Below are 10,999 nucleotides of genomic sequence, written 5' to 3'. Positions count from 1 at the left end.
AGTTTTTGATGCTGCATTTTCTTCAGCTGATGGAGCTGATTATTGTGATGATTCCTCACGAAAGCTCTTTTCATCAGAGCCGGTGAGAATCTCAGTGGCAGATGGAGTTTGAGGAATTTGAGCTGTTCTTGGTGAGTTTGGATGAGTCGCTTCCCAGAACTCATCATGGGTCACAGGTGTGTTGCATCCAATTTCTTCATCACCCTCCTTTTCTTCAGTAGTCATCGGAGGTGTGGTGGTTTGTGGAATCTCATCAATTTGAATTTCCTCATCCATCGGGGTGGATGCCCGAGAGCGAGTGTCATCCATTTCTTCATCCTCTTCGGGAATGACATATTCCTCACCGGAAGGAACGATCATATATGAAGGTGCTACATTTAGAGGAATAGCATCCACCAAGGCTGATGAAGATTCTGAAGGTATAATCTTCAGACGTTTGGCTTCTGAGGATTCTAAAGCCATTGAAGTTTTTCTCGTTTTAGCTTCTTTTTCACCAGCTTTGGTTTTCTTCACGTCTGATGCGGACGGAGCCACTTTCTTCACCTTTGCAGATTTTGGTTAAGGAGAAATTTCATCACGCAGTGGTTCATCTGTGCCAGGCCTGACATATTCTTCAGCTGGAGTATTTTGAGGAATCTCTTCAGCAGCTGGTTCTTCATTTTCATCTTCCTCAGTCAGCTCAATAGTGCAGCTTGGCTGAGGGTTTGTCTGCTGCTTTGGAGCTGCCGTTCTGCTACTGTATTCATCAATTGCAGCAGTTGCAACTTTGATGAATTTCACTTTTACACCTTTACGATCAGCGTGAATACTTGTATACTTGTTCGTGAGGGTTTTGAGTTCACCCTGAGTTGAAACGAGTTTTTCAAGCGACAAGTTGAGGAGATTCTGCTTCAGGAATTTTTCCTTTTTGACTTTAGCAGCCCTTGCTTGCTTGGCTTGTTGTTCCTTCCATTTGGCTTCATTGATGAAAGTGGCAAGCATGTGGCTTACACTAGGGGGAAGCTTCAAATCATCAATAGGAGTGTTTGGATCTTCATACCAGAGGTTTATGAAGTCCAGCAATACCTTCGGATCCATTGCTAGAGGAACGGAGCTGCAAGTGGCTTGCGCAACTCTTTCTTGTTTGTTCTTGATAATTGCTTGAAGTGTTTCATCATCAAATTCTTCACACCCTTCTGATGCAGAAGGAATGTTCATGGTTTTGCTTGGACTGGGTCTGGTACCTCTACTAGCGGTCATCTTAGTCTTCAAAAGACTTGGTGAAGATTTCGAAGCAGAGCCAGTAGCATATGGCACAAAGGAACTAGGTTGTTCAGATTGAATCTTACTGAGATGCTTTTGCGGAGGAAGTGAAGACTGTGCTGTAGTTGAGGATTTTGCAGTCATTGCAACTTTCTGAGGAAATTGCTCTTTTGACGCTGATGTTGAAGCTTTTGGTTTCTTCAGCAGGGCCTTCTTCTAAGGAATTTCAGTGGCAGAGGCCTCAGCAGGTGAAGAAGTGGCAGCAGTGGCTGCAACAGCAGAGTCTTCATTGATTTTTTTCACACCAGCTTTTGCCTTTTTCTGCAACTTAGACAAGTATTTGTCTTTCTCATCAGGGTAATCCTCAATATTGGCTATGCTTGAGGGATGAGCTGCTTGTTGATCTCCGTGTGGCAACCTTTTGCAGGGATGCTTGAGGGCAAACTTCTTGGCGTATTTTGGAGTCACATATGTGTACTCCTTCCACTCTTTTGCCCACCTGCGCTCAATATTTTGAACCCTTATTTTGCGCTTCTCCATGGTCTCTTTACCATGAATTTCCTCATCATGTGTACAGTAGTCAGCATATATTTCTTCAGGGATCTCAAAGGCAGTATTCTGTTCCAGCTTCTTGCAACTTTTCTATTTAAGATCTTCTTCCATTTTCTTTAGCTGAGGTTTTTGCTGAGGAATTTGAATTATTGATGATTATCAAGACACGGGTAAGGTTTCTTCTAGAAATGCTACAAATGAGTTAAGTTGATGAGAACCTAGTGATCAATCAGCTGACATTTTGTACCTGTGAACAGACTACAGGTGCAAAGAATTTGGAGAGGTCATATGCATTCTCATATTTGGGGAAATTGAAGAATTACTAAAGTTGAGGAATTTGACCAGTGAGTTGAGGAACTTGACTAAGCATTCTGATCTTGGGTTCCACAGTTGTGCAGATTTGAAAATTTACACAATTGAGAAATCTTGTGAAGAATTTTAGTGACTTAGTGAAATTCATCAAGTGTTCTCGACATGGGTGTGCACTGCTGAGGAAATTTCTGAGGAAAAACTGATTTCACGAATCTAAAGAGAAATAAGAGATCAATAAGGGCAGTAAAATAAGATTTTATTTACCCTGTTTGAAGAACACGATGAACTGGGGCGGTAAAAATAAGAAGTTCTTCGGTTTAGGTCTTCAGTTCCCTAACTTGGCGACTGAAAACAGCTACAGCGGCGGCGGAGGAAGATATTACAGAATCGGTGTGATTCCGACGATAACGAGGGCGAGGCAACTAAGCTATTCCTCACCGGCGACGAAGATGCTAGCTGCGGCACTAGGGTTCGAGCTCGAGCGGAGAAGACGAGAGGGAGAAGAGTTTTGACCGAAGGGGGGTAAGGAGCTATTTATAGCTCAGGTGAAAAATTGTTTAGGCCGAAACTTTTGGACCGAACTGCCATTGCCCCTTCGTCTCCGCTTGAGATGTGGTGCCCACGATTGAAGCGGTGGAGATCGTGGTTCTCCGAACGTGAGTACTGGGTGTGGTTACTGTTGTAACGTTTAAAAAATGAATTTTGAGGATTTCGTTACAAAGTCCTCAGCTCACAAGGAATCAGTGATGATTTTGAACAAGTGTCAAATAGAATGCATATGAACAATTGAGAATAAACTGGGTTGAACTTTAGCATAGAGGGGAGTCGGGTGCGATCACATTCACTTAGAGGAAATATTAAATTGAAGACTGAGCTATAAGGGAATACTTTTGAGGACATTGAAAGCTCATTATATATATATGTGTGTGTGTGTGTGTCTGTGTGTATACTCAAATGAAGATCATCAAAAAGTTAAGAAATTGAAGATTTTGAAGAATTTGAAGATCTTGAAAATTTGAGGATTTTGTGACAAAGTCTCACATTGAAGAATTTCAACTTTGAAGAAAAACAAGCTTAAAGAATTACAAAGTTGTGTGGTGGCGTGGCCTGTCGTATAAGAATGATGATTTCAGGCACCTGTACAATTATCGTAGGGCCTTGAGAACCAGATTATTCATTGATTTCTTAACACATAGAGTGATTTTCTTCATTGGTTGAAGAAAATTCTTACTTTGTGTGTTGTACATCTAAGTCATCAATTTTCCATAAGTGTTAGGATGTGTGCATGTTTACAAGACATTTGAAGTTTCTAGGATCTTTAGCTCAAACCGCAACTTCCAAAACCTTCTCTCATCCAAGGGCTTTGTGAAAATATCAGCTAGTTGATATCACTCTTCACATGGTCGATGATGATATTGCCTTTGAGGACATGGTCACGAAAAAAGTGATGATGAATTTGGATGTGCTTGGTCTTCGAGTGTTATACTGGGTTGTAGGCGATCTTAATTGCACTATCATTGTCGCAGTAGAGAGGCACATTCTTCATGTTGATGTCGTAGTCTCTGAGGGTTTGCTTCATCCATAACAGTTGAGCACAGCAAGATCCAGCAGCAATGTACTCAGCTTCGGCAATGGAGAGTGATACATAGTTCTGCTTCTTTGAGGACCATCAAACTAATGAGCTTCCGAGGAAATGGCATGTTCCTCATATTGCATTGCGATCCACACGGTCACCAGCATAATCAGAATCATAATATCCAACTAGGTGAAGATTTGAGCCCTTGGGGTACCATTATCCTAGTGTTGGTGCGTGAGCTAAGTATCAAAGAATGTGTTTCACAGCCTTATGGTGTGATTCCTTCGGTTTTGCTTGAAAACAAGCACACATGCAAACATTAAGCAGAATATCTAGCCTAGATGCACATAGGTACAATAAATAGACAATCATAGAGCGATATACCTGTTGATCGAAATCTTTACCATTTTCGTCTGTGCACAGGTGGCCGTTGGTAGGCATAGGTATCTTGACGCCTTTGCATTCATGCATGTTGAATTTCCTCAGAACGTTCTTTAGGTATTTCTCCGGCGATATGAATATTCCATTGCATTGTTGATGAATTTGTAGACCTAAGAAGAACTTCAGCTCCCCCATCATAGACATTTGATATTCTTCACTCATCATGTAGGCAAATTCATCACTGTAATGTTTGTTAGTACAACCAAAAATAATATCGTTGGCATAAATTTGGCACACAAATAGTTCATTGTCATAGGATTTTGTGAAAAGAGTAGGATCAAGTGAACCAGGTTTGAAGCCTTTCTACATGAGGAATTCCTTCAATGTATTATACCACGCCCGTGGGGCTTGCTTGAGGCCATAGAGTGCCTTTTTGAGTCTGAAGACTTTGTCTGGATGCTTCGGGTCTTCAAAACCTGGGGCTGAGCAACATATACTTCTTCCTCAAGCTTACCATTTAGGAATGCGCTTTTCACATCCATTTGATATAGAGTAATATTGTGATGATTAACATAAGCAAGTAATATTCGAATAGCTTCAAGTCTAGCAAAAGGTGCAAAAGTTTCATCGAAATCAATTCCTTGAACCTGTGTGTAGCCTTGGGCTACAAGCCATGCCTTATTCCTCACCACTTGACCATCCTCATCTTGCTTGTTTCGGTAGATCCACTTGGTGTCGATGATATTGTGCTTGCGAGGATCTGGTCTTTTGACGAGTTCCCACACGTCATTTAGCTTGAACTGAAGAAGTTCATTTTGCATGGATTGAATCCACTCAGGTTCCTTGGAGGCTTCATCGACTTTTGAGGGTTCTTTGATAGACACAAACAAGGAATGCTCACAGAAGTTAACTAGATGTGAATCTTTTGAGCGAGTGAGAGGACCTGGCGCGTTGATGTCATCGAGGATTTTGTCAAGTTCTACTTCATTTACAATCCTTGGATGAGATGGTTGAAGACTTTGGTTGGGCTGAGGAATTTGATCTGTAGAATTTTCCTCAAGTGCACCAGTTTGAATTTCCTCATTGTTGGGGACGACTTCTTCAACAAGGGGTTGTTCCTCAGTAGGAATGATATCTTCAGTTGCCTTGAGCTTGATGGCTTCCTCGGGAGGTAATTTATCTGGCACAGGAGGCAGTTGCTCTCTTTGTGAGCCATTAGTTTCATTGGACCGCACATCTACAGTTTCAACAACCTTGTTGTGATAGGTGTTGAAGACTCTGTAGGTGTGCGAGTCCTTTCCGTAACCAAGCATAAACCTGATGTGATTTAGGTGCAATCTTTGAGCTATGGCGAGGATCTATAATCCAGCATTTTGCACCGAAGACTTTCAAATAACTTACATTGGTTTTTTTCAGTGAGGAGTTCGTATGAGGATTTCTTGAGGAATTTGTGAAGATAAACCTGGTTGATGATGTGGCAAGTAGTGTTGATTGCTTCAGGCCAGAAGCAACGAGGAGTCTGATATTCTTCAAGCATAGTCTGTGCCATTTCAACCAGAGCCATGTTCTTGCGTTCAACGACGCCATTCTGTTGAGGAGTATAAGGAGCAGATAATTCGTGAGTAATACCTAGTTCATCAAGATAATCATCAAGACCAATGTTTTTGAATTTTGTTCCATTATCACTCCTGATGTGTTTGATCTTGACGCCGAAGTACGTCGATGCCCTTGAGGAAAATAGTTTGAAGACTTCATGCACTTCAGTTTTATACATAATGATATGTACCCAAGTATAGCGAGAATAGTCATCAACTATGACAAAGCCATATAAAGATGTTGCATTGGTTAGTGTAGCACAATGAGTAGATCCAAACAGATCCATGTGAAGCAATTCAAACGGACGAGTAGTAATCATAATAGTCTTCAAGGGGTGTTTGGATCTGGTAACCTTTCTAGATTCACAAGCACCACAGAGATGGTCCTTGAGGAATTTGACGGATTCAATGACAATGACATGATATTTCTTCGCTAGTGTATGCAAATTCCTCATACCTGCATGACCAAGTCGTCTATGCCACAGCCAGCCTACTAACATTTTTGCTAGTAAGCATGTGGCTGGTTGAGGACCTGTTGAAAAATCAACAATGTACAAATATCCTCTCCTAAAGCCTTCGAAGACTTTGGATTTTTTAGATTCCATGATGACTACACATCTATATTTTCCAAAGATGACAATCATATCAAGATCACAAAGCATTGAGAGTGACATGAGGTTAAACCCAAGGGATTCGATAGGCATGACACTGTCCATCTGCCTGTCCTTGGAAATAGCCACTTTGCCAAGTCCCAATACCTTGCTTTTTAACTTTATCAGCATAAGTGATTTGCTTTAGTGGTGATGGTGTTAGTGGCATATTCAACAACAAGCTTTTATCACCAGTCATGTGATTTGTGCAACCACTATCAAGAGCCCACTCTGTATTCTTGGGTTTGTCATCCTGCAAATGAATTAGTATAACTTACCATCTCATATGCTTCAGACTTGAAGAATATGATATCAATTTCATCACATAAGGATTTCATCATAAACAGTAAATTTGAGGATGTGTGAAATGTTATCATTTCACCATTTTTAGCTTGTGTCCAATCAAGCAATTTCTGCAGGTCTCCATCAAAATTTTCAGATGATGACTTTCATCTGGAGACCTGACCTGCAAAAGTAATTAGTTCAATTTCTTCACCACCCACATCTGAAGGGGTGGCAAAGAGTTCATCATGATCACTGCCTAGCCACTCAGGCCCAGGTGCACAGGTACCCGGGTGCTAGCCACAGAGGGTTCGACACCAGAGCCAAAGCGGAAATTAGTTACTTGAGGTGGTCGACACTCCAGCATAAGCAGGTGCGGCACCGTCGGTACTACATAGTCGCGCATGTCTTCATGCTGATTGCTCTTCTGTTCTACATCATGTTGTAGATAGAAATGATGAAACTTGTGGGTGTGCCATGACCATGCCGTTGGGCTTACTCGAGACATGACATGATCGCACTTATGTATCGCAATTTTCGAGACTATGTGATGATATTTTCTGTTTAATGATAATTATGATGATGATGATGCATGGTATTATGACAAGACTATTGTATGTCTATGATATGTGAGAGGGGTATATGTTTAATATTGTGTGATGAAACTATTGTATAGGATCTGTATAAATAAATCACAAATACGTAGAGGGTGCAAATCTGCGAAAACTGTAAAAGTTAGCAGTAGCACTGGTAAATACTTACCAGTAGCGCGGTTTAGTAGCAGCGCTTTCTGTGAGCACGCGCTCCTACTATAGTTAGCAGTAGCGTTGTAGGGGGAAGCGCTACTGCTAACTATACTTACCAGTAGCGCTGCCCATACCAGCACTACTACTAGTTATTAGTTGTAGAGTGATAGCAGTAGCGCTCGGCCCAGCGCTACTACTATAGGATTTTCAAGCGCTACTCGTAGGCTTTTCCCTAGTAGTGTCATCCTGCGAGCACCATAGTGTCATCCTGCGAGCACTTCTATTCACAATAGGGGGTTAGAGTACTCAAATGAATAGGCAGAGAAATTCTTTGAGGACTTATGAACATAATGATTTGAGGAATAACGCTCATATTCATTTTTCTCGTAATTTCCGTCCATATCACAAGCATTACTGCGAGTACGAGCATAACATTGACCATTTGAGGATTTTTTGATCCTTGTGAAGACTTCGGTCCACCTGAGGAATTTGATCTGGGGTTCTGTTTCTTCACAGGTGGTGTCATGAGGACATTCACTTGAAGATTTTCCACGCAACTTTTGCGGACCAAGATTTTCCTCAGGGGTGGTCCATTCCTGCACTTAGTTCCAACATATCGAGCAAATACTTCACTAGATTGATTTTTGAATAGTTTATAGTTGGAGTCAAATGAATCATCACAGGAATAGGATATTTCACATGCAAGGCCTGTTAGAGTGGAAGGATCGATGGAAGGGCCTTTAGCAGCAACCCATGAGGTTTTGGGGTACTGCTCAGGTTTCCAGTATGATCCATCGGCATTCAATTTCCTCTCAAAGGAAATGCCTTCTTTCCTTGGGTTCCTGATCAGAATATGCTTTTTGAGCACATCGCAAAGGGTTTGATGCCCTTTGAGACTTTTGTATATGCATGTCACATACAATTCCTTCAACCCTGCATTTTCGTTAGTAGCATTTGTGGTTTCCTCAAGTGAAGAATTAGCAGTTACAATCTCGATGCATTTCAAACATGGTGGAATGAATTCAACCTAAGCGGCACTGATCTATTGAGAAAGTAATGAATCGTTTTCCATTCGAAGATCGTCATGAGAAATTTTCAACTTCTCATGATCAAGCTTCCTTTTAAGAAATTCAAAGGAAACTTTCTCATGATCAGCCAAGAGTGTTCCATAACGATTGTGAAGACTATCAAATCTAAACTGCAGACCTCTCACATCTTCAGTGAGGACTTGAGTATGATTCATTTCATCATTCAACAGATCATCGCTTCTGTGAAGCAGTCTTTGAAGCTTTTCAATGGCACTTTGTTGCTTAGCGGAAATGTTGGCAAGTTTACAGTAATTGGGTTTTTGATAATCATCATCTTCATAGTCACTAGAATCAGAGGAGGAAGTATGGTTTGGTACCTTTGAACATTTTGCCATGAAGCAATAGGTTGGAGCGAAATCATCAGCATATTCATCAGTGTAGATAGTGTTGTCATTTTCTTCAAGATTGAAGATTGACTTGCAGATGAATGTGGTAGACAGTGCAAGACTTGCCACACCAGACTCTGACTCCTCTTCAGAACCTTCCTCTTCATCACATTCCTCGAATTCTTCTTCAGAATCCATTTCCATGCTAATGAGTTCTCGAGCCTTTCTGAAACTCGTCTTCTTGTGCGATGTGGACTTTGAAGATGAGGATCTTGAAGATTTCCTATTTTTCTTCGAGTCATCACAACTTTCATCCTTGTATTTCGTCTTCCTTGATTCTTTCACCCAGTGAGGACAATCAACAATGTAGTGACCACATTTCTTGTATTTGTGCCATGTTCTTTTCTTGTAGTCCTCAGATGAAGATTCTGATTTTTTCATATCTCTTCTTGAAGATTCACGGAACTGGCCATGCTTTGTGAACTTCTGGAATTTCCTCACGAGCATTGCAAGTTCATGTCCAAGTTCTTCAGGATCACCAATGCTGCAATCTGAGCCTTCTTCTTTAGATGAGGAAATAGACTTAGCCTTCAGCGCACGGGGTCTTGAGTAGCTTGGTCCATACAGATCTCTCTTTTCTTCTTGTTGGAATGCATGAGTATTGAGTATCTCAAGTATACCAGCAGGATCAACCATTTTGTAGTCTCTTCGTTCTTGAATCATCAGAACCAGTGTGTCAAATGATGGATCAAGAGATCTTAGCAGTTTCTTCACAACTTCATGGTCAGTGATGTCTCTAGCTCCTAGTGCTTGCAGTTCATTTGAGATGTGAGTGAGGCGATCAAAGGTATCTTGGCAGATTTCATTGTCATGCCTTTTGAAGCGATTGAAGAGATTGCGAAGAACATAGACACGAGAGTCACGTTGTGTTGAGACTCCCTCATTGACTTTGGACAGCCTATCCCAGATAAGCTTTGTTGTGCCCAAAGCACTCACTCTGCCATACTGACCTTTGCTCAGTGGCCATAGATGATATTCTTCGCTTGTGAATCAAGTTGCTTGAACTTCTTCACATCAGCGGCAGAGACAATAGCAGCGATGGAGGGAAAACCATTTTCCACAATATAGCAGAGATCATTGTCAATAGCGTGAAGATGCATCTGCATCTTGGTCTTCTAGTAGGGAAAGTCCTTTCCTTCGAAGGTAGGACATCCTTCAGTAACCTTCATCATACATGCGGTTGACATAACTAAAAATCCAGGTGGTTAAACCAAAATCACATAGAATAAGGGAGTACCTCGCTCTGATACCAATTGAAAGTGCGTTATATCGACTCGAGGGAGGTGAATAGGTGATTTTTAGAATTTCATAACTCACAAAATTCCTTGTGAGGAAAGTCCTCAATGATGAACTAAGTGCAGCGGAAATAGTACAGGATCAGGAGTGCAAAAATAACTATAGCAAAGTACTCAATGATATTTCTGAGATTCGGTTTGCACAGTTCGCAAGTACAGAGTAAGCAGGTGAAGATTAACTCAAGTGAAGAATTTGAGGTTGAGGAAATTCAGAGAAAGTCTTCAGACAAATTCTTCAAACAGCCAAATGAACGTCTTGAACATACAATTAAGGACATGGAACAATTTAAGAAAGTTGTTGATGACCCAGTTCCAACTGTTGTGATAGTTGTACGTCTGGTTCGGAGCGGCTTGGTATTGAAACCAGAAGGACACACAGTCCGTACCGTATTATCCTTGAGCTCAGGACACACAGTCCTCGCCCAACACTCGTGGTAAGTCTTCAGGGAAGACTTCCAAGCCCTCACAAACCCGGTCACCCGGCGATCCACAATTGACTGCTGGATGCTCTAGACCATGACGCCTAACCGTCTAGAGGATACACAGTCCTCAAAGGTAAAAAGCATCGGTTCCACACAGGAACAATTTCTTCAGTGATGCTCAATCATTTGGGTTTTGGTTTGGGTTTGGTGTTTGGGGTAGTTCCTCACTTGATGATTTTCTCTCTAAGACTCTGAGGAATTGGGTTGCTCTAAATGACAAGTGTTAGTTCTTCTCGGAGCAGCCAACCCACAAGTGGTTGTGGGGGGCGACAACTTATAGCATGGGAACATCCCGACATGATTTGACATAAATGCCCTTAAATAATATGATCGTTGGATGGATAAGATCAATGAGGTGGTGCGTGAAGCGGCAACGGTTGGAACTTTCAACTCTAAAAGTCCTCATATCTCT

The sequence above is a fragment of the Hordeum vulgare genome, chromosome 6H (genome assembly GCF_904849725.1).
Source record: "Hordeum vulgare subsp. vulgare chromosome 6H, MorexV3_pseudomolecules_assembly, whole genome shotgun sequence".
NCBI classification, from domain to species: Eukaryota; Viridiplantae; Streptophyta; class Magnoliopsida; order Poales; family Poaceae; genus Hordeum; species Hordeum vulgare.
The sequence above is the reverse complement of the archived record's forward strand: the minus strand, read 5'-3'. Positions refer to the sequence as shown.